Raw genomic sequence first — 24,820 nt, 5'->3', positions numbered from 1 at the left:
ATTGCTAGGCTAAAAAGTGCGGGGCCGAGCGGGTCGCCCTGTTGACAACCAACGGCTGACGAAATATGGTTTTCTCTGAAAAGTAATTTGGAAGCGTTGTTGTAACATTGCCAAACAAAATTGTAAATGTGTGGTACTTTTACACGTGTTTGTTCTAGTATGGTGGCTCTGTCGACGCTATTAAAGGCATTTCGGACGTCCACTTTCAAAACGACCTTACCGGATGTTTGAGTGATATACGTTCTGAGTGCATGGACTGCAGCTTCACAACCCCCCTTCGAACCAAAACCCAATTGGGTAGGTTGGAAGTATTGGCTAAGGGGGGTTGAAACAGCCGCGCATCCGATTTTGGCAACGAGTCGGCGATAAGTTGTCCCCACAGCAATCGGCCTGATGCCACCGTCCTTTTTCAGAAGCGCACACAGGTTTGCACCATACAGTGTGCCCGTAACTTCAGTGTGTACATTCCCGGATAGCATAAGGTTACTCAGATCTGTCAATGACTTTAGGAGCTGCTCGCCGTCGTTGCCTGAGCTATGCGCGAGGAGGTCCTTAAGGTGCTGTGGGGACAACCCATCCAGGCCGCCAGCTGAGCCGCTCTGGAAGGACATTATTGCATTAAGAACTTCATCTGTAGAGGCAGTGAGAGGAGGTGTTGATGAATCTGGTGGATCGGGAAGGTTTTGGTTTGTCAAGGGCAATGGGTGCTTGGATTTTAATTCTGATACAGTTTCCTGGGTGTCAGAAGCAATACAGTCTGTTGAAAAAAGAAGACGAGCAGCTCCCCTGATGTCGCCTTCTCCTACTTTGTTTTCAATGTTTCTATATATAGATGTGTTGTGTTTTAGAGCTACCCTGTGAAGATCTTCGAGACAATGTGGGTGTTGAACATTATGTTTAATTTTAGCAGTGAGAGATGTAGTTTTGTTCTGGTCGGTTACATGTAGGCTTCGGTAGGGAAAGGTGAGCAGTTGTTCCCAGGCCTGATAAGAGTTTTCCGACACGGCATTTTTTTTTTTTTTTTTTTTTATTTTTAATTTATTTAGAACACAAACAGTCGTAATATACATCATAGATAGGTGTAGTACATAGAGTACCTACAAAAAACTGAAAGTAATACAAACAGACCTGGAGGTTCATAAAATACATATGAAGTTAACTTAAAACAGTAGGTATGTAGTTATAAAACAGCGTAGTACATAGTATAATAAATACAACGTAGTTCAAAAAAGAAATGCAACACATACAATTACGATTCAAAAAGCATCAACAAATACAGACATCAAGGAATACCTATTGTTTACTATAATAAAGTTATTTAAAAAGTTTACGTCTCACTTGCAATTTTAAACTAGATAACGAATTATTAAAGGGATCAATATCGAATAAAAGTTTATTATATAAACTGGGAACTCGTCTGAAAAAGTATGCTTAGCATAGTTCTTACGAGAAAAACTAACATGGAATAAAGGTCTAGGCCGTAAGGGGAGACGCGGACAACCAAAGTTCACTAACTTCAGGAGATCTGGACTATTAATAGCACCTCTAAGAATTTTAAACAAAAACATTACATCTAAGTAATTCCTGCGATTGGATAAAGACGGGACACAAAAATATTTAGCCGCTAATGCGGAATTTTCAAAATAGTTACCAGTTCTGTAGGCAAGTGATTTTAAGAAAATATTTTGTATCCTCTCCAAACGGTCAATGTGAACTTGGTACTGAGGAGACCAAACTATACTACCAAATTCGAGGATACTTCTAACTAAGGAATAAAATAACAATTTGTAGGTAATAGGTCTCTTAAAAGGCTGGCCAATACGAAGAATCATCCCTAACTTTTTATAAGCACGCTTACATAAGTTATCAATATGCAAGTTATAGTTCAATTGTGAGTCCATTGTAACACCTAAATCCCTAATGGATGATACCCGTGCTATCATATTACCACAAAGAGAGTAGTTAAAAATTATTGGATTCAGTTTGCGGCTAAAACTAATTATAAAGCATTTGTCGGTATTTAAGAATAGGTGATTGTCTAAGCAATATTGGTAAAAATTATTTAAATCTTGTTGCAATGAAAGGCAGTCAGCTTCCGACGATATAGCTCTAAAAATTTTGGTGTCATCCGCGTAAACAAGATGTTCAGCATTACGGAAGCAGGTCGCCATGTCATTGACGTACAGGATAAACAATAAGGGACCTAGGTGGGAGCCCTGGGGTACTCCAGAAGGGACAGGCAGAAAACAAGATGTATATCCCTTCAACGCTACTGCCTGACTCCGGTTAGAAAGATACGATTTAATCCACCGCAGAAGGTCACCGTGTATACCGAGTTCTAATAATTTCTTAATTAAGTGATTATGGTTAATTTTATCAAAACATTTCGAAAAATCGGTATACACGGCATCCACCTGGTGGCCAGAAGATAAACTATTTATAATAAAATCCGAGAAGGTAAGGAGATTTGTGTCAACACTACGACCTTGACAAAAACCATGCTGACTGGGTGCGATATGCTGATAGAAAGCGGCAGTTATTCTATTGTATACTAATTTCTCAAAAATTTTAGCAAAAATATTTAGTTTACTAATTGGTCTATAATTCATTACCTGACCTGCATCCCCACTTTTATAAATTGGTGTAATTAGAGCACTTTTCCATTTAATAGGAAAGTGGCCCTCCGATAAAGACTTTCTATATATCTGCGTTAAAGGCGCGGTAAGCTCTTTAGCGCACATAAGGATGAAATAAGGATGTATCATATCAGTACCACTACCCTTACTAATGTTTACCCTTTTTAAATACTCAAAAACACTGTCCTCTGAAATATCAAAGCTACCGAGGTCAATAAGTGAGTCTACAGGCGCGAGTGACACGTCCAGTGGCACAGACAGATCAGGTACAAAAACAGAGTTAAAATAAGTATTAAAAAAGTTGCTGATGGTCTGTCCATCCTTAGATGAATCACCACGATAAGACATCTGATCTGGTATATGATTGCTCGGAAATTTTGATTTCATAAAGGACCAAAAGTAATTAGGATTATGGTGAATTTTGTCCTCAGCCAAAGAAATAAAATCATTATAACACTTTTTAGCCATTTTATGCTCCCTAGATCTCAATAATACGAATTCAGCCCTATCTAAGGGATTTCCATAGGTTTTCCATCGCTTATGAATGGTCAACTTCTGCTTTCGAATTTTAATTAGCGCACGTGAAAACCACGGCGGATACCTATTATTAGAAAATACTGGTTTATGCGGAACATATTTTACTATTAAATTACTAAGGACAGTATAGAAGTACGTGACAGAGGTCTCAACATCCATGTTAGCCAGACATAACCAATCGGTCTCAGATAGTTCTTTACGAATATTGTCATAGTCACCGCGACGAAAAATGGGCTTGATAATGTGATTAGGCTTTAATTGAGGCAAAAAGTTAGTTAACTCTAGGGCTAACGAAACATACAGCGCCTTATGTTGGGGATCCTCCAAAGTAAGTGGAGATGAGCTGGCGGTGACCTCGCAGTTTACGTTAGACATAACGAGGTCTAGCACGCGTCCATTAATATTAAAACATGAGTTAAATTGGTTTACACCTGTCAAAGCAATAAAATCAGAAAGAAGAATTGCAACGGGGTCAACACCAGGCTGAATATCGAGATGATTTGAGTCAACACACGGGGACCATGACGCATGGGAAACATTAAAATCGCCTACAAAAATAAAAACATCATCAGGATTTGAATGCATAATCTTTGCCGCGTTATCGAAAAAACAACGCAGAGATGCAATATGATTATCGTTATGAGGAAAATATACACAGGCAATATGCAACAATGGCCCTCCCCGAGCAGCTGATCGTCGGCGGTGGCGGGGAGAGTGGGGCGCGCGGGTCGCGGGCGCGGCGCCGGCGCAGGCCCGCGGCTCCACGGTGAGCCATAGCTCCTCGTGCCGCGGCGCCGCGCACCACTCGTCCCGGCGCGACACACTGAGCCCGCGCCGCGCGGCCACCAGCACGCCACCCCCACGACTCACACCGCGATCGGCACGGTCCCGCCGCCATACCTCATACCTGTTATCAAAAAATTCCGTACTAAAAAAGTCAGGATTCAGCCAAGTCTCGGATAAACATATGACGTCGTAATTACAGTTTATAACGTTAGATAAAAATGTATGTGATTTAGTCCGCAAACCCCTTACGTTCTGATAGTAAATTGATATGTTGTTATTACTAAACACAGTGATGGAAGAAAGTTAAATTAGTAAAATATGTTATATTAATATATTTATTAGTTCTTATGAGGCATAAATTCCCTTTATCAGACGAGTAGTGAAACGTAAACAGTTTAAGATATAACAGATAGCAAGATGGTAATTTAATTAAAATATTTTTCCTTGTTGTTGTGTAATACGAACAGACGTACAATGCAAAACAAATTAGCTGCTTAAAGATAGACGAAAGTGTGTCATTGATGTAACTTATAGTAAACATAGCAAAAAGTCATTTAAGTTTACTTAAATCACCTTCATCGCCGATTGCAAACACTTTGGAGCTGTCGCTTTTACGCATAAATATCTTGCATTGCTTGACCCAAAGGTACTTAAAACCTAGTTCGTTCTTCCTGTCACGAGCCTGTCTCAGAAGCAACTTGTTCACAGCTGTTAGATGCTCATTAACGTAGATGGGGACCGCGGGACCTGGCAGGCCGGCGTCGGCGCTGGTGAGGTTGCGGCGCGCGCGCACGGCCGCCAGCAGCTCGTCCTTGCGGCGACGCTGGCAGAAGCGAACCACTATGCCGGGGGGTCGGGGGTCCGCGCGGTCTCCGCCGCCGGCCGACGACACAAACCGGCGAACACGATGAATAGAATCTACATCTGAGTCTTGTAAAGTAAAGCCTATAGTGACAGATATGCTATTCATGATGGACATTAGGTTTTCACCATTTTTCACGGGAACTCCACAAATCTCCACATTATTTAGACGGCAATACTGATCCCTGCCACGCTCGTTAGCCTTTAAATCGGCAAAATCGGCCTCTAGCTTTTTTAATTTGGCCTCAATGGTCGGTAGACTCTCCACCTTGCTCTCCGTGAGGGTAAGCCGCGCATTAAATTCTTCCATCCGGCTTTCTATTGAATCGAGCTTTCCCTCTATGCTGGTAATACCTTGATTGGCTGAGTCCAGTCCAGTCTGCATTTTGTAGCAAAGAGGTAAGTTTTTGTGCTACCAATACTCTCGCACCTCTCGGGATTCTTTTAATGACACGGACACTATGTTTTAGACGGCTAAGAGTTTCAGAAATGTCGTATGTAACTGGGTGACCTAATGTACCTATTGAAACTGGATGTTCAGTATTTATATTGTGTGAGATGTCCGTTTTGTGTTTTTTACCCAAGTGTACTCTAAGCCCATGTTGGTTTTTGAAGTACTTGGGTTCAGAGCACAGAGAACATTGTAGCTTTTGGGAGGAATCGTCGTTGTCGGTGATGGAAGATATAATACCACCTGGGAGTGACATTTTTTGATTTCTATTGATGCTTAAAAAACCTATATAAATCAAAAGTAATATTATAAAAACACAACACGAAACTAAAAACATTAACTATGTAGAGTCCTGGAGATAAACAAAACTGACACTGAAGTTGGCAGTTGCTGTTATCAAGCAAATACATAGACTGCTGGAGTCGGCGCATGGCGCGCTGTCGTGCGGAGCATGCGCGGTGGGCTTCGTTGCCTAGCAGCGCAACGACTTTGGGTCCTTGTTTGTTGTCATTGTAGTGACAAGTAAAAACATAACGAATTAATTTCAGTTTTCATCAATGTATGATCTTCTGAACTTTGCCCACATGTGTGCGTGTTCGGGTAAATGTCTGTAGCTCGCAAATGGGTATCGCAGTGGCAAAGAAATCGAAATTGTGCAAGATATCAATATTAAATACGGAGCCACTTTGACAGGCTGACAGTTTTTTTTTTTTGTAATTTAGCAATTCATTTTCGAATTAATTATTTCAGTAAAAACACGATTTAATACTATAAGCTTAATACACAATACTATAATAAAAAACTCGATTAAATTAATATATTACTACCAATATATTACAACTATAATTGTAGGTGACAGGTTAAATTAAACGCATAATTCTGAAAATACGATGCCAAAAACCGTGGTACGAGCGAGGAGTCAACGCGGCGGGTCTCAGTTCGCGAAATGTACAACTACCTTCATTTTACTTAGGTGCAGCGCATGACCTGGGCTCGCTACCCACCATTGTTTTTATGTAGCTTTAATTCCAAAGTTTTAATCTAGATGGCGTTACATGTACCAAAATAAGTAAACAAACTTAATAAATAAATCCTAACGTACAGTTCACATAAAACATATATGCGTCGCCTACAATCCCACCCCCTTAGTGATGACTAGTCATCACGAGCCATCTCTGGTGCAAGTAAGGCGACGCGGGTGACGGGGCGGCGTAAAATGCCCGTGCGCGTACGGACGTCAACAACGCGAGTACGCCCATCATTACCAACGTGTGTCGCACTCACTATTCCGTGCCGCCATGATCCACGTTCTAAGTTAGGTTCGACTATAATTACATAATCTCCTACCTGTAAGGAGCGATTTTCGCGCGTCCATTTTTGTCGCGGAAGAAGTGTTGGCAAATACTCCTTGAGCCAACGTGCCCAAAACATATCAGTTAGACGTTGCGCTATCCGCCACTGACGTCTTAACTGGAGGTCGCCATTGTCGTACTTACCAAACGCTGGTCCATTTGAGGACGTACCAATCAAGAAGTGATTGGGGGTCAGAGCTTCAGGATAGTTAGGATCTACCGATACGTACGTGATAGGACGGCTGTTGACGAGGGCTTCAACTTCAGCCATCAATGTTGAAAGGGTCTCTGGCCGTGGGGCGCGCTCCTTGAGTACAGCTCGGAGGGATGATTTAAAAGTACGCACCATTCGTTCCCACGCGCCAGCCATCTCTGGGGCGCCCGGGGGAATAAATTTCCACTCAATTCCTCTCACGAGTCCATCATTGCGCAGGGCATCGCTGTCTAGTTCAGCGATACTGCGTTTCAATTCCATGTGGGCACCTCTAAGATTGGTCCCATTATCGCAGTATATCATGGTAGGGGTACCTCTGCGTGCTATCATCTGTCTCAAACCCATTATGGTAGAGTCAGTGGTAAGGTTTTCCGTTATTTCGACATGTACGGCTCGAATGGTCAGACATGTGAATAACATTCCATACCGTTTCTGCCTACCACGACCTACGGTTACCTCCATGGGGCCGAAAAAGTCGATCCCGGTGAACGAGAACGGACGACGGTTGTGCTGCAGCCGTGCAGCGGGCAGGTCACCCATACGCTGCGGCTGCGGCGCGGCGCGACGATATCTGCACAGCAGACAATGGGCTGCGACTGCGCGTACAGTTGGTCGCAGTTGCAGAATCCAATAGCGCTGCCTTAGCTCATTAACTACCAGTTCTTGAGCTCTGTGCAGTGCTCGCCTGTGGTAGTGTTCTACGAGCAGTCTGGTGATTCGATGCTTGCCATCAAGAATCACTGGTCTCTTCGTAGACTCATTGACTCCTACAGTCTTGTCGATACGGCCCTCTACACGTAGTAGGCCCGCATCGTCGAGATAGGGCGTTAACTGTAGCAGTCGGCTATCTTTCGATAACGGCTTATTGTTCCTTAAACAGGCAATTTCTGTAAGAAATGAATCATGTTGACATTTTTTAATCAACAAGTCCTCTGCCGATTGTAACAGTTCGGTGTCGATTCGATCGCATTTATGCTGACATTTTTTAATAAACAACAATACCCGTGCAGTAGTCATAAGTAATCGAATCCACGACGAAAAGTAATTTTCGTTAGGTACCGGCAACGTACTAGTACAGTCGGCTGAGGATACAACATTAATGACCTTACGTTCGCAAATAGCTTCCTCAAGCTGCTTGGAGCTCTTGAGATCCTTGGGCCACTCACTTTCGCGTTCACGCAAGAAGTTTGGCCCCTGGAACCATACGTCATCGTACTGCAGTGGTGGCGCGTCCTCACGAGTGGCTACGTCGGCTACGTTCAAGGACGTGGGGACGTAACGCCACTCTGACGAACTGGTCAACTCGTCAATCTCACCGAGGCGGTGAGCGACGTATGGTTTAAAGTCTCTAGGGTCACTGCGAATCCACTGGAGGGCGGTATTTGAATCCGTCCAGAAATATCGCTTGTTTGGCTTAATGTCTTTGTGCTCGCTCTGTATTGTGGCGGCCAGACGAGCAGAGAGCAAGCAACCTTGAAGCTCTAGCCTCGGTATAGAGACCGGACGAAGTTGGGTCACTCTGCTTTTACTCGCCACAAAACATACATTTATAGTTCCATCTGAGCGAACAAAGCGCCAATAAACCACAGCGGCATATGCCTTACTACTGGCATCGCAAAATGCATGTAATTCGGTATGTATGATGGTGGGATCACTTACCCCATCCGCCGAATCATCGTAGCATGGCGTCCATGGCCCCGCGGCCGCGTAGTGTCGAGGATGCGCAGCGACGCTAGTAGTTTAAGCTCGTCGAGCCACCTTACCCAGCGCGCGTGCTCCTCCGGTCGGATATGGTCGTTCCACTCCACGCCACTACGGTGAACGTCCTGAAATATTATTTTGCTCTTTATAATAAAAGGCGATAAAAAACCGTGAAGGTCATAAACTGACATGATGAGGCTAAGCATTTTTGCTTTCGTCGGAGCCTCAGATCCATTTAATACCTCCTGAGGGACACGATTAAATGAAATCTTAAATCCAAAAGTATCATCTGAAGGATGAAACATTAACCCTAAGGTGCGCTCGGTTGTGTTCATAACTCCGTCCTTGAAGTGAACAGCTGTTTGCGCGAGCGCGTCAGTAGGTATATTTTTCAATACCTCCTGACTATTGCTTGACCAATTTCGTATCTCAAATCCACCGCTCTTGTGAATAAGAGTAATTTGTTCAACCAACTTAACTGCATTTTCTACACTGCTAGTTGAATATAAACAGTCATCCATGTAATGACTATTTACAATAACATTTACTGCCTCCGGATATAAATCTTCATACCTAGATGCATTTTTATTGTTAATGAATTGTGCTACAAAAGGACTGCAAGTGGCACCAAACAATAGACTTTGCATAACACATGTTTTTACGGGCGAGCCCGGAGCTTCCTGCCATAAAAAACGAAGTACATGTTGATCTTCGGGCCTTATTTTCACCCTCAAAAACATGTCCTTAATGTCCCCAATTATAACTATTTTATTCTCACGAAATCTCAACATAATCCCCATAAGTGAATTATATAAGTCTGGTCCCGTTAATAAATAACTATTAAGACAATTCCCATTTACTTTTGCAGCACAATCATAAACAAGTCTCAACTTACCAGGTTTGTTGGGGTTCTGAATTCCGAAGTGCGGGAGATACCATATGCGGTCGGCCGAAAGTTCATTTTCCTTGAGCTCACGTGCGTAGCCAGCGGCAAACAGTTTGTTTACCTCTATTCGGTAGCGATCTGCGTACGCGTGATCTTTAACAAACTTGCGCATTAAAGACTGTAGGCCAGGGACCGGAAAACCCCTTTTTAGGCTTAACTTCATCAATTTGCTTACCCAATCAATTTTCTTACTAAATAAAACGGTAAGCTTTTTTAAAGGTAACCTTTTAAAACGGTAAGCTTATTGAATCTGTTACTATGAGGTTACCATAACTACTAACTAAGTTAACTCCGAAACCCTATCGCGATAGGGTTTTTAAAACCTGTTTTCATTGAGTTATGGTAAGCTTTATCCGTTCCTTGTTGTCTTTCTACATTGAAACTGGTTTGCTATAGATAGAGCTTGTCTCAGACGCATGCACTTGAATTTGCGTAGTTATTACCATTTGACATGTACGTCATTTAGTTTCTGTATTTGATAGTACAATTATTGACCTACTCGTACTCATCAGTATATTATAAGGGAACAGGGACCGGAAAACCCCTTTTTAGGCTTAACTTCATCAATTTGCTTACCCAATCAATTTTCTTACTAAATAAAACGGTAAGCTTTTTTAAAGGTAACCTTTTAAAACGGTAAGCTTATTGAATCTGTTACTATGAGGTTACCATAACTACTAACTAAGTTAACTCCGAAACCCTATCGCGATAGGGTTTTTAAAACCTGTTTTCATTGAGTTATGGTAAGCTTTATCCGTTCCTTGTTGTCTTTCTACATTGAAACTGGTTTGCTATAGATAGAGCTTGTCTCAGACGCATGCACTTGAATTTGCGTAGTTATTACCATTTGACATGTACGTCATTTAGTTTCTGTATTTGATAGTACAATTATTGACCTACTCGTACTCATCAGTATATTATAAGGGAATAAAATGAAGTAGGTTTTTTTACAGCAAGCAAGGTTTTGTACCTACTTTTAGGGTTCCGTAGTCAACTAGGAACCCTTATAGTTTCGCCATGTCTGTCTGTCCGTCCGTCGTCCGTCCGTCCGTCCGTCCGTCCGTCCGTCGTCCGTCCGTCCGTCCGTCCGTCCGTCCGTCCGTCCGTCCGTCCGACCGTCCGTCCGTCCGTCCGCGGATAATCTCAGTAACCGTTAGCACTAGACAGCTGAAATTTGGTACCAATATGTATATTAATCACGCCAACAAATTTCAAAAATAAAAAATGGAAAAAAATGTTTTATTGGGGTACCCCCTACATGTAAAGTGGGGGCTGAATTTTTTTTTATTCCAACCCCAACGTATGATATATTTTTAGATAGGTATTTAAAAATGAATAAGGGTTTACTAAGATCGTTTTTTGATAATATTAATATTTTTGGAAATAATCGCTCCTAAAGGAAAAAAATGCTTCCCCCCTCTAACTTTTGAACCATATGTTTAAAAAATATGAAAAAAATCACAAATGTAGAACTTTATAAAAACTTTCTAGGAAAATTGTTTTGAACTTGATAGGTTCAGTAGTTTTTGAGAAAAATACGGAAAACTACGGAACCCTACACTGAGCGTGGCCCGACACGCTCTTGGCCGGTTTTTTACTTTTAATTTTTATTTATTTTGAACTTCACTATCAGTCTCATAAAAATAACTATAACAATGCATGTGCTCAAAAAGTGCGTTTACAATGCATGTGCTCGAAAAGTACGTTTTTTACGAAGCAAAATCGTGCAGCAAGTAGTAGGTACTTTTAAAGTAGTACTTTTCCATACTAGTTCTTTTTACTTTAAATTTTGAACTTCACTATCACTCCCATAAAAATAGCTATAACAATGTATGTGCTCGAAAAGTGCGTTTTCTATAAAACAAAATCATGCGGAAAGTAGTACTTTTCCGCACTAGTGTTTTTTACATTCCAATTTTATTTAAATTTTGAAGGCCACCATCCGTCCCAGAAAAATCGTTCGGAAAGTTGTACATTTTCGCACTAGGGTTTTGTACTTTTTTTTTTTAATTATGAACTTCGCTATCAGTCCCGTAAAAATAGCTATTATAATGTATGTGCTCGGAAAGTGCGATTTATATGTAGCAACATTGTGCGGAAAGTAGTACTTTTCCGCACTAGCGCTTTTTACTTTTCAAATGTTTTTAAATTTTGAACTTCACTATACGTCCCAGAAAAATCGTGTGGAAAGTAGTACTTTTTCAAACTAATGCTTTTTACTTTAATTTTTTTTTATTATGAACTTCGCTATGAGTCTCATAAAAATAGCTATTATAATGTATGTGTTCTCGAGAAGTGCGTTTCCTATGAAACAAAATCGTGCGGAAAGTAATACTTTTCCACACTAGTGCTTTTTACTTTTCTTTTTTTTTACATTTTGAACTTCACTATCCGTCCCCGGAAAATCGTGCGGAAAGTAGTACTTTTCCGCACTAGTGTTTTTTACTTTTAATTTTGAACTTCACTATCAGTCCCATAAAAATAGCTATTACAAAAGTGCGTTTTCTATAAAGTAAGATCGTGCGGAAAGTAGAGTACTTTTCGGCACTGGTACTTTTTACTTTTAATTTTTTATTTTATTTAGGACTTCACTATCAGTCCCATAAAAATAGCTATTACAATGTATGTGCTCGAAAAGTGCGTATTCTATGAAGCAAAATTGTGCGGATAGTAGTACCTACTTTTCCGCACTAGTCACTAGTGCTTTTTACTTTTAATTTTTTTTTAAATTTTGAACTTCACTGTCTATCCCAGAAAAATCGTGCGGAAAGTAGTACTTTTCCGTACTAGTGCTTTTTACTTTTTTTTTAATTTGTTACTTCTCTATCAGTCCCATAAAAATAGCAATGTATGTGCTCGAAAAGTGCATTTTCTATGAAGCAAAATCGTGCGGAAAGTACTTTTCCGCACTAGTGCTTTTTACTATTCATTTTTCTTTAAATTTTGAACTTCACTATTAGTCCCATAAAAATAGCTATTAGAATGTATGTGCTCGAAAAGTGCGTTTTCTATGAAGCAAAATTGTGCGGAAAGAAGTACTTTTCCGCACTAGTGTTTTTTACATTCTAATTTTATTTAAATTTTGAAGGCCACCATCCGTCCCAGAAAAATCGTTCGGAAAGTTGTACATTTTCGCACTAGGGTTTTTACTTTTTTTTTTTTTTTTTATTATGAACTTCGCTATCAGTCCCGTAAAAATAGCTATTATAATGTATGTGCTCGGAAAGTGCGATTTATATGTAGCAACATTGTGCGGAAAGTAGTACTTTTCCGCACTAGCGCTTTTTACTTTTCAAATGTTTTTAAATTTTGAACTTCACTATACGTTTCAGAAAAATCGTGTGGAAAGTAGTACTTTTTCAAACTAGTGCTTTTTACTTTAATTTTTTTTTTATTATGAACTTCGCTATGAGTCTCATAAAAATAGCTATTATAATGTATGTGTGCTCGAGAAGTGCGTTTCCTATGAAACAAAATCGTGCGGAAAGTAATACTTTTCCACACTAGTGCTTTTTACTTTTCTTTTTTTTTACATTTTGAACTTCACTATCCGTCCCCGGAAAATCGTGCGGAAAGTAGTACTTTTCCGCACTAGTGTTTTTTACATTCTAATTTTATTTAAATTTTGAAGGCCACCATCCGTCCCAGAAAAATCGTTCGGAAAGTTGTACATTTTCGCACTAGGGTTTTTTACTTTTTTTTTTTAATTATGAACTTCGCTATCAGTCCCGTAAAAATAGCTATTATAATGTATGTGCTCGGAAAGTGCGATTTATATGTAGCAACATTGTGCGGAAAGTAGTACTTTTCCGCACTAGCGCTTTTTACTTTTCAAATGTTTTTAAATTTTGAACTTCACTATACGTTTCAGAAAAATCGTGTGGAAAGTAGTACTTTTTCAAACTAGTGCTTTTTACTTTAATTTTTTTTTTATTATGAACTTCGCTATGAGTCTCATAAAAATAGCTATTATAATGTATGTGTGCTCGAGAAGTGCGTTTCCTATGAAACAAAATCGTGCGGAAAGTAATACTTTTCCACACTAGTGCTTTTTACTTTTCTTTTTTTACATTTTGAACTTCACTATCCGTCCCCGGAAAATCGTGCGGAAAGTAGTACTTTTCCGCACTAGTGTTTTTTACTTTTAATTTTGAACTTCACTATCAGTCCCATAAAAATAGCTATTACAAAAGTGCGTTTTCTATAAAGTAAGATCGTGCGGAAAGTAGAGTACTTTTCGGCACTGGTACTTTTAACTTTTAATTTTTTATTTTATTTAGGACTTCACTATCAGTCCCATAAAAATAGCTATTACAATGTATGTGCTCGAAAAGTGCGTATTCTATGAAGCAAAATTGTGCGGATAGTAGTACCTACTTTTCCGCACTAGTCACTAGTGCTTTTTACTTTTTATCCCAGAAAAATCGTGCGGAAAGTAGTACTTTTCCGTACTAGTGCTTTTTACTTTTTTTTAATTTGTTACTTCTTTATCAGTCTCATAAAAATAGCACTGTATGTGCTCGAAAAGTGCGTTTTCTATGAAGCAAAATCGTGCGGAAAGTACTTTTCCGCACTAGTGCTTTTTACTTTTCATTTTTCTTTAAATTTTGAACTTCACTATTACTCCCATAAAAATAGTTATTAGAATGTATGTGCTCGAAAAGTGCGTTTTCTATGAAGCAAAATTGTGCGGAAAGAAGTAGGTACTTTTCCACAATATTCACTGGTGCTTTTAACATTTTTTTTTATTTTGCTTTTAACTTTAACTTAACTGATGACTGGGACTGATAGTGAAGTTAAACTTAATTTTAACTTCACTATCAGTCCCATAAAAATCGTGTGGAAAGTAATACTTTTCCGCACTAGTGTTTAATTTTCAATTTTTTTATTTTATTTTGAACTTTACTATTATAAGTCCCATAAAACCAATGTCTTTCAAATTCGAAAATTGTACTAACATAACTTTTAATTTTAATAATTACTAAAGTATTTTGTCTTATTATGTTTTTTTATTTACTCGCACAATGCAAAGTAAAGCATTGTTTGAAAACTTTGAAACATGTGCGCAAAGATGATTTCCGAAATTCCGACTCGTATCGGCTTATATGACACTCATCAGAAATCACCTACTTTCCGCACTTGTTGCATAAATAGCTATTTTGACATTTTTAACAAAGCCCAATTGAGAAGATGTTTTCAATTATCTAATCGTAAGATATCGATATAATTATTTGCTTTGTTATTTCACAATATTTTTTTTAGTTAGTTCTTTACTAAAATTTGCTCTCGAGTATGAGCGTCTTTGCTGAGATGGTCCGACGGCCAAACAAAAGGTTGATCTTTAAAAAGCTAAAACTATAAAATATAGAATTGTTCGGAAACGCACAGGTAAGATAGATAAACAATAGAACGACCCGGCGCGCGCTACGAATGCATTCAATGCCAAAACACACTATGATAATTCAGGTCAGTTATGTTTTAAATTTTAGTGTAAGGTTTTAAAGTCCAATATTGTTTGAATCGACATAAAACTACGTTATTTGAATCGACATAAACTTGTTTAGAGACGATACGTATGAGCTTGTACTCGCTATGTTTATTCAATAATAAGTTGAATTTCAATGTGCGCAGAGAGTAAAGTTGCTTAAACGGTTTAATAATTAAAATGATAGGGTAACCTTTAAGACTGGGTTTGGTTTTCGTTAGAGGTTATTTAAGTTAACTGTATCAGATAGGCTTACCCTATCAAACAGTCACCCTTACAAAAGGTTACCATTATGGTTGGGGTTTTTAAAACAACTTCTAAAATAAGCCTATGAAAAACCCCGGTTATGGTAAGCGGTTCCGGTCCCTGCTGTAGGCGCGTAAGGGCAGCTTCGCGTGTGTCTGGCATGGCGAATACGTCCTTCTTGAACGGCAGACCCACTTCCCATTGATTTCCGATAAGGCGCGCTGAATCTTCTAGGATCTGCAACGCCCTTAAATGATCGCTATTTTCACGGCGTAAGGTTGAAATTCCTATGGAGTCTAGGGAAAAAGAATGTTTAATTAAATCATTTAGTTCACCTATATTTTCGCCATCTGTGTGACTGAGATGGAACACGTTGGCAGCGTTAGAGTGAGTGCGACCACAATTACCATGAATTGACCATCCTAACTTGCACAGAGATCCATAGGGCTCGGTTTCACTACCATGAATTATTTGTATCGGAGCGATTAGGTAATAATTATCTTCCCCAATGAGAATACGAGGTTTAACTCGACTTTTACACACATATTCCTTAATATGAGATAAACGTTTACAATTTAAACTTTTAAGTGCAGACAAGTTTTGAGCTGGTAAATTTAATTTAGACACTTTACGCAACTTAATATTATAACTATTGTTATTATTTTGTCCACTTATCTGCGCGATAACGTTCGGCACAGCTGATTGATACACCTCGAGTCCGAACGCATCGGTAAACATTACAGACCGCGGATTTTGATTTTTAAGACCTAACTCGTCCGCTAAATCAGAGTCTATCATAGACACAGATGCGCAATCGTCTAAAAGGGCGTAGGTACTTACGGTACCCTTAGGTCCACGTAACTGCACTGACACTACTTTTAACATAACGTTGTCCTCACAAGAAGATTTATCACAATCCGATGTAACGTGCGCCACGGTGTCGGGGGCCGGGGTTGCTGGCTCGGGGGCCGGCGGACGAGCCTGCGCGGGGGCCGGCTCGGGCGGCGGGTCAACGACCGCGTCAGCTGATTGTGATGACGTAGGCTTCTTGTAGTGTAGCATCTTGTGGTGTGCGAGTCCACAACCATCTATGTCGCACACGGGCGCAGGGCAGGGACCGGAACCGCTTACCATAACCGGGGTTTTTCATAGGCTTATTTTAGAAGTTGTTTTAAAAACCCCAACCATAATGGTAACCTTTTGTAAGGGTGACTGTTTGATAGGGTAAGCCTATCTGATACAGTTAACTTAAATAACCTCTAACGAAAACCAAACCCAGTCTTAAAGGTTACCCTATCATTTAATTATTAAACCGTTTAAGCAACTTTAATCTCTGCGCACATTGAAATTCAACTTATTATTGAATAAACATAGCGAGTACAAGCTCATACGTATCGTCTCTAAACAAGTTTATGTCGATTCAAATAACGTAGTTTTATGTCGATTCAAACAATATTGGACTTTAAAACCTTACACTAAAATTTAAAACATAACTGACCTGAATTATCATAGTGTGTTTTGGCATTGAATGCATTCGTAGCGCGCGCCGGGTCGTTCTATTGTTTATCTATCTTACCTGTGCGTTTCCGAACAATTCTATATTTTATAGTTTTAGCTTTTTAAAGATCAACCTTTTGTTTGGCCGTCGGACCATCTCAGCAAAGACGCTCATACTCGAGAGCAAATTTTAGTAAAGAACTAACTAAAAAAAATATTGTGAAATAACAAAGCAAATAATTATATCGATATCTTACGATTAGATAATTGAAAACATCTTCTCAATTGGGCTTTGTTAAAAATGTCAAAATAGCTATTTATGCAACAAGTGCGGAAAGTAGGTGATTTCTGATGAGTGTCATATAAGCCGATACGAGTCGGAATTTCGGAAATCATCTTTGCGCACATGTTTCAAAGTTTTCAAACAATGCTTTACTTTGCATTGTGCGAGTAAATAAAAAAACATAATAAGACAAAATACTTTAGTAATTATTAAAATTAAAAGTTATGTTAGTACAATTTTCGAATTTGAAAGACATTGGTTTTATGGGACTTATAATAGTAAAGTTCAAAATAAAATAAAAAAATTGAAAATTAAAAAGCACTAGTGCGGAAAAGTATTACTTTCCACACGATTTTTATGGGACTGATAGTGAAGTTAAAATTAAGTTTAACTTCACTATCAGTCCCAGTCATCAGTTAAGTTAAAGTTAAAAGCAAAATAAAAAAAAATGTTAAAAGCACCAGTGAATATTGTGGAAAAGTACCTACTTCTTTCCGCACAATTTTGCTTCATAGAAAACGCACTTTTCGAGCACATACATTCTAATAACTATTTTTATGGGAGTAATAGTGAAGTTCAAAATTTAAAGAAAAATGAAAAGTAAAAAGCACTAGTGCGGAAAAGTACTTTCCGCACGATTTTGCTTCATAGAAAACGCACTTTTCGAGCACATACAGTGCTATTTTTATGAGACTGATAAAGAAGTAACAAATTAAAAAAAAGTAAAAAGCACTAGTACGGAAAAGTACTACTTTCCGCACGATTTTTCTGGGATAGAAAGTAAAAAGCACTAGTGACTAGTGCGGAAAAGTAGGTACTACTATCCGCACAATTTTGCTTCATAGAATACGCACTTTTCGAGCACATACATTGTAATAGCTATTTTTATGGGACTGATAGTGAAGTCCTAAATAAAATAAAAAATTAAAAGTTAAAAGTACCAGTGCCGAAAAGTACTCTACTTTCCGCACGATCTTACTTTATAGAAAACGCACTTTTGTAATAGCTATTTTTATGGGACTGATAGTGAAGTTCAAAATTAAAAGTAAAAAACACTAGTGCGGAAAAGTACTACTTTCCGCACGATTTTCCGGGGACGGATAGTGAAGTTCAAAATGTAAAAAAAAAAGAAAAGTAAAAAGCACTAGTGTGGAAAAGTATTACTTTCCGCACGATTTTGTTTCATAGGAAACGCACTTCTCGAGCACACATACATTATAATAGCTATTTTTATGAGACTCATAGCGAAGTTCATAATAAAAAAAAAAATTAAAGTAAAAAGCACTAGTTTGAAAAAGTACTACTTTCCACACGATTTTTCTGAAACGTATAGTGAAGTTCAAAATTTAAAAACATTTGAAAAGTAAAAAGCGCTAGTGCGGAAAAGTACTACTTTCCGCACAATGTTGCTACATATAAATCGCACTTTCCGAGCACATACATTATAATAGCTATTTTTACGGGACTGATAGCGAAGTTCATAATTAAAAAAAAAAAAAAAAGTAAAAAACCCTAGTGCGAAAATGTACAACTTTCCGAACGATTTTTCTGGGACGGATGGTGGCCTTCAAAATTTAAATAAAATTAGAATGTAAAAAACACTAGTGCGGAAAAGTACTACTTTCCGCACGATTTTCCGGGGACGGATAGTGAAGTTCAAAATGTAAAAAAAAAAAAAAAAAAAGCACTAGTGTGGAAAAGTATTACTTTCCGCACGATTTTGTTTCATAGGAAACGCACTTCTCGAGCACACATACATTATAATAGCTATTTTTATGAGACTCATAGCGAAGTTCATAATAAAAAAAAAATTAAAGTAAAAAGCACTAGTTTGAAAAAGTACTACTTTCCACACGATTTTTCTGAAACGTATAGTGAAGTTCAAAATTTAAAAACATTTGAAAAGTAAAAAGCGCTAGTGCGGAAAAGTACTACTTTCCGCACAATGTTGCTACATATAAATCGCACTTTCCGAGCACATACATTATAATAGCTATTTTTACGGGACTGATAGCGAAGTTCATAATAAAAAAAAAAAAAGTAAAAAACCCTAGTGCGAAAATGTACAACTTTCCGAACGATTTTTCTGGGACGGATGGTGGCCTTCAAAATTTAAATAAAATTAGAATGTAAAAAACACTAGTGCGGAAAAGTACTTCTTTCCGCACAATTTTGCTTCATAGAAAACGCACTTTTCGAGCACATACATTCTAATAGCTATTTTTATGGGACTAATAGTGAAGTTCAAAATTTAAAGAAAAATGAATAGTAAAAAGCACTAGTGCGGAAAAGTACTTTCCGCACGATTTTGCTTCATAGAAAATGCACTTTTCGAGCACATACATTGCTATTTTTATGGGACTGATAGAGAAGTAACAAATTAAAAAAAAAGTAAAAAGCACTAGTACGGAAAAGTACTACTTTCCGCACGATTTTTCTGGGATAGACAGTGAAGTTCAAAATTTAAAAAAAATTAAAAGTAAAAAGCACTAGTGACTAGTGCGGAAAAGTAGGTACTACTATCCGCACAATTTTGCTTCATAGAATACGCACTTTTCGAGCACATACATTGTAATAGCTATTTTTATGGGATTGATAGTGAAGTCCTAAATAAAATAAAAAATTAAAAGTAAAAAGTACCAGTGCCGAAAAGTACTCTACTTTCCGCACGATCTTACTTTATAGAAAACGCACTTTTGTAATAGCTATTTTTATGGGACTGATAGTGAAGTTCAAAATTAAAAGTAAAAAACACTAGTGCGGAAAAGTACTACTTTCCGCACGATTTTCCGGGGACGGATAGTGAAGTTCAAAATGTAAAAAAAAAGAAAAGTAAAAAGCACTAGTGTGGAAAAGTATTACTTTCCGCACGATTTTGTTTCATAGGAAACGCACTTCTCGAGAACACATACATTATAATAGCTATTTTTATGAGACTCATAGCGAAGTTCATAATAAAAAAAAATTAAAGTAAAAAGCATTAGTTTGAAAAAGTACTACTTTCCACACGATTTTTCTGGGACGTATAGTGAAGTTCAAAATTTAAAAACATTTGAAAAGTAAAAAGCGCTAGTGCGGAAAAGTACTACTTTCCGCACAATGTTGCTACATATAAATCGCACTTTCCGAGCACATACATTATAATAGCTATTTTTACGGGACTGATAGCGAAGTTCATAATTAAAAAAAAAAAAGTACAAAACCCTAGTGCGAAAATGTACAACTTTCCGAACGATTTTTCTGGGACGGATGGTGGCCTTCAAAATTTAAATAAAATTGGAATGTAAAAAACACTAGTGCGGAAAAGTACTACTTTCCGCATGATTTTGTTTTATAGAAAACGCACTTTTCGAGCACATACATTGTTATAGCTATTTTTATGGGAGTGATAGTGAAGTTCAAAATTTAAAGTAAAAAGAACTAGTATGGAAAAGTACTACTTTAAAAGTACCTACTACTTGCTGCACGATTTTGCTTCGTAAAAAACGTACTTTTCGAGCACATGCATTGTAAACGCACTTTTTGAGCACATGCATTGTTATAGTTATTTTTATGAGACTGATAGTGAAGTTCAAAATAAATAAAAATTAAAAGTAAAAAACCGGCCATGAGCCTGTCGGGCCACGCTCAGTGTAGGGTTCCGTAGTTTTCCGTATTTTTCTCAAAAACTACTGAACCTATCAAGTTCAAAACAATTTTCCTAGAAAGTTTTTATAAAGTTCTACATTTGTGATTTTTTTCATATTTTTTAAACATATGGTTCAAAAGTTAGAGGGGGGGGAAGCATTTTTTTTCCTTTAGGAGCGATTATTTCCAAAAATATTAATATTATCAAAAAACGATCTTAGTAAACCCTTATTCATTTTTAAATACCTATCTAAAAATATATCATACGTTGGGGTTGGAATAAAAAAAAATTCAGCCCCCACTTTACATGTAGGGGGGGTACCCCAATAAAACATTTTTTTCCATTTTTTATTTTTGAAATTTGTTGGCGTGATTAATATACATATTGGTACCAAATTTCAGCTGTCTAGTGCTAACGGTTACTGAGATTATCCGCGGACGGACGGACGGACGGTCGGACGGACGGACGGACGGACGGACGGACGGACGGACGGACGGACGGACGGACGGACGGACGGACGGACGGACAGACAGACATGGCGAAACTATAAGGGTTCCTAGTTGACTACGGAACCCTAAAAGTAGGTACAAAACCTTGCTTGCTGTAATGCTGTAAAAACCTACTTCATTTTATTCCCTTATAATATACTGATGAGTACGAGTAGGTCAATAATTGTACTATCAAATACAGAAACTAAATGACGTACATGTCAAATGGTAATAACTACGCAAATTCAAGTGCATGCGTCTGAGACAAGCTCTATCTATAGCAAACCAGTTTCAATGTAGAAAGACAACAAGGAACGGATAAAGCTTACCATAACTCAATGAAAACAGGTTTTAAAAACCCTATCGCGATAGGGTTTCGGAGTTAACTTAGTTAGTAGTTATGGTAACCTCATAGTAACAGATTCAATAAGCTTACCGTTTTAAAAGGTTACCTTTAAAAAAGCTTACCGTTTTATTTAGTAAGAAAATTGATTGGGTAAGCAAATTGATGAAGTTAAGCCTAAAAAGGGGTTTTCCGGTCCCTGGCGCAGGGCAAGTGTCCCTGTCGTGTCGTGACGTCAGACAACAATAACATAGTCCTTGGGATCTGACGAACTTCCATCTGTCACGGCGCATGGCACGTTTGAAAACACGGCAGTCGGGCAGCGGGTGAAATTCCTTTAAGCAAAATTTACAATTCTTATTTTCCTCGACGACTTTTGTTGTCAATATGGGCCGAGTAATACGAACTTTGTTATCACCTGAGTATTTCGCTGTAGTTTTTATTTCACTCGACTTGCTTTGTTCACGTGCTTGTGTCATTCCAACTAGTGACAACATTTGTGCTTCTTGTTTAAGAAACTCGGAGATGAGGATCAACTTAGGCTGGTCTTCCTCTAACCTTTTGTATGCGAAATCAGTCCATTTACCAATCAGGGTGCTCGGTAGCTTGTTAAGAACAGCTGATGCGAGCTCGGGACTGCGTAGGTAATCAGGCTTATTTAGTGCACCTATTGTTGCTACGCAGTTATTTACTTTTATCGAAAAGTCAATCAAGTCATGTTGGTACGACGTGGGTAACGAAGGTAGCTTCTTCAGCTGCGTCGTGAGGTTCATGATGATGACATCCGATCGGCCGAACCTTAACTCGAGAGCTTCCATGACGGCTGCGGGCGGGGTGTTGCCGATCAGCAGTGCGGTAACCGTGTCCTTGGCGTCGCCTCGCAGTGCTTTGCGTAGCCTCTCCAGGTTCTCAGAGTCAGAGAATTCACAGACTCTGGTAGATTCCGTATAAGACTTTTTAAAGTGCAACCATTCGACGCTGTCGCCGCTGAATATAGGTAAGTCACGTGGCGTAGACAGGCGGCTGAGCAAACGATCCTCACGCTTGGCTGACGAGTTCGTCATGATATCCTTCAAGGTAAGCGCTAGTTCTCGAATGCTGTCACTTGGAACAGGTTGCTGAACTATAGGTAAGTTGACGGGTGCTGGTGAAGGGTGCTGGTGATGCTGTGGCTGATAAGGCGCCTCTGGCTGCGGTATGTAAGTAGTTTCGTCGTGACCTTGACTCAACCACTGTTCGACGTTCGACCGCGCCCTGTTGCTATGCGCGCTTCTGCTCGCTTCACTACCGCGCTCATTATCACTCTGCGACTCTTCGGCGTCAACTTGGGCTAGATCAGCTTCTAGCTTTTTATCAATAAGGGCCAGCTCAATCTGGGCCTTGGCTTGAGCGGCTTCAAATTCCAATTGCTTACGTCGCGCAATTGATGATGACGTAGATAGTTTAGACTTTACTGACGAAACTGAACCACGTACACTTTTTGGTGTTTCCATTTTCACTTGTTCCCTATCCTTCGACGATTTCACTTTAAGACTATCGGTGCCGAGGTCTAGGAATTTATTAACTATAGGTTCCGCGGGTGTAGGCGCGGGCGCGTTGCTCGATGTACTCGCCATTTGCGCATTCGTGCACTCGAGTTCGCGGCGATACTGATTACGCGTTTTAATCTGCGATTTTTGCACTGGTGTCCTATGCATCACTTTAGCACAGATTTGGTTCGAATGACCACTTTATTGTAGGTGACAGGTTAAATTAAACGCATAATTCTGAAAATACGATGCCAAAAACCGTGGTACGAGCGAGGAGTCAACGCGGCGGGTCTCAGTTCGCGAAATGTACAACTACCTTCATTTTACTTAGGTGCAGCGCATGACCTGGGCTCGCTACCCACCATTGTTTTTATGTAGCTTTAATTCCAAAGTTTTAATCTAGATGGCGTTACATGTACCAAAATAAGTAAACAAACTTAATAAATAAATCCTAACGTACAGTTCACATAAAACATATATGCGTCGCCTACAATAATAATATATTTTTTCCTTTAATTTTTATGAATGGAGGTTATTTCAGTTACAAAGTTGCTCAATGTGGTATTATGTAAACATTTATGTATTGAATAAGATTTCATTATACATTTTTTAACTTGAAAAAACTGGATAATGCTAGTCTGGCTCGAACACCGAAGGTTACGTGTATATTTTACTATTTTTTTTTCTCACAACTATATTAATAATCATGTATGGTGTAATACGATTTATTTTCCAAATTTCATAGTTTAGGTTAACCTGAAGTACCCTATTAATTTTGACTTCCTTGAGAGTGTAGATTTTTTTTCAACTCAATTAACCTATGTTGTATTTACTTAGAAATAAGGTTTTTTACAGATTCAAGGAACGGTACAGTACACTTGAGTATAGGGTTTTTCCGAAATAAAGAATATTGACAAATTGATAAACGGATTGACAAGAAAGTACATAATTGTATAAGGGTTCCATTTTTCTTTTTTGATCCGAAAACGATAAACAATCTTTGTCACTCAAAACTTTGTGTGATTTCTCAAGTCAGCTTTTTTTCATTTATTAAACATTTTATTTTCATTTATTTATTTTAAAATGTTTCCAGAAAGGATAGATAGATCTTATCACACAAAATTTCATACAAAACGATGTCTTACCAATGCAATGTTAAATCACTTGCTATTTTTTTGAGTTACTTAGCATAACTTTATCGTATTACGATAGTTTGTAATATACGTTTACACGCACTGAACCCTACACGAAATTTGTCAGTATACTAAACACTAATAAATTTCTGACAGTTAATCTTAAAAATCAATTTGAAATGATTTATTTTTAACAAATATTAAAAAATAACTATTCGGTCAGAGTGAGCACCTTCAGACATAGTCTCAATAAAAAGGGAAACTACGGTAGGTTATACTTGACTACAAACCTACCTTACACCATTTAAACAAGTTTTAAGAGAGTAGGCTAGATTTTTATAAGAAAAGCCTGCTATGTGTCGCAAAACACACGATCTGGAAACATTCACGATTTCTACAAATAGTACAAAATTATCGCTGTGTATGAGATTGTACAAATCGGGCACAAACATCTAACACATCTTTTTATACAATATTTCCGAAAATATAGCTATGTGTCATAATTCACATAGCAGGCGCAATTCCAAAACTGCTGTTATAAGAAGATAATGTAGTTATGTGATTTATTGCAGTTAGCGATTATAAGAGGAACATTCAATGTATGGGCATCACATACCTACTTTTGATAAAACCTGTAATACTGAAATGAGCTCGACGCTGTTTTTGGAGCATATGTATTTAGAAATAAGGTTTAAAATGGCATT

At 38.4% G+C, this 24,820-nt stretch overlaps 1 protein-coding gene across 3 annotated transcripts in view; it reads left to right on the top strand.

The window, feature by feature from the left end:
• LOC125226277 overlaps positions 1-24,820 on the top strand; it is a 35,813-nt gene that overhangs the window by 10,011 nt on the left and 982 nt on the right. The window lies entirely within an intron of this gene.

Source organism: Leguminivora glycinivorella, chromosome 5, assembly GCF_023078275.1.
Source record: "Leguminivora glycinivorella isolate SPB_JAAS2020 chromosome 5, LegGlyc_1.1, whole genome shotgun sequence".
In the NCBI taxonomy this organism is placed as follows: Eukaryota; Metazoa; Arthropoda; class Insecta; order Lepidoptera; family Tortricidae; genus Leguminivora; species Leguminivora glycinivorella.
The sequence above is the reverse complement of the archived record's forward strand: the minus strand, read 5'-3'. Positions and strand labels throughout refer to the sequence as shown.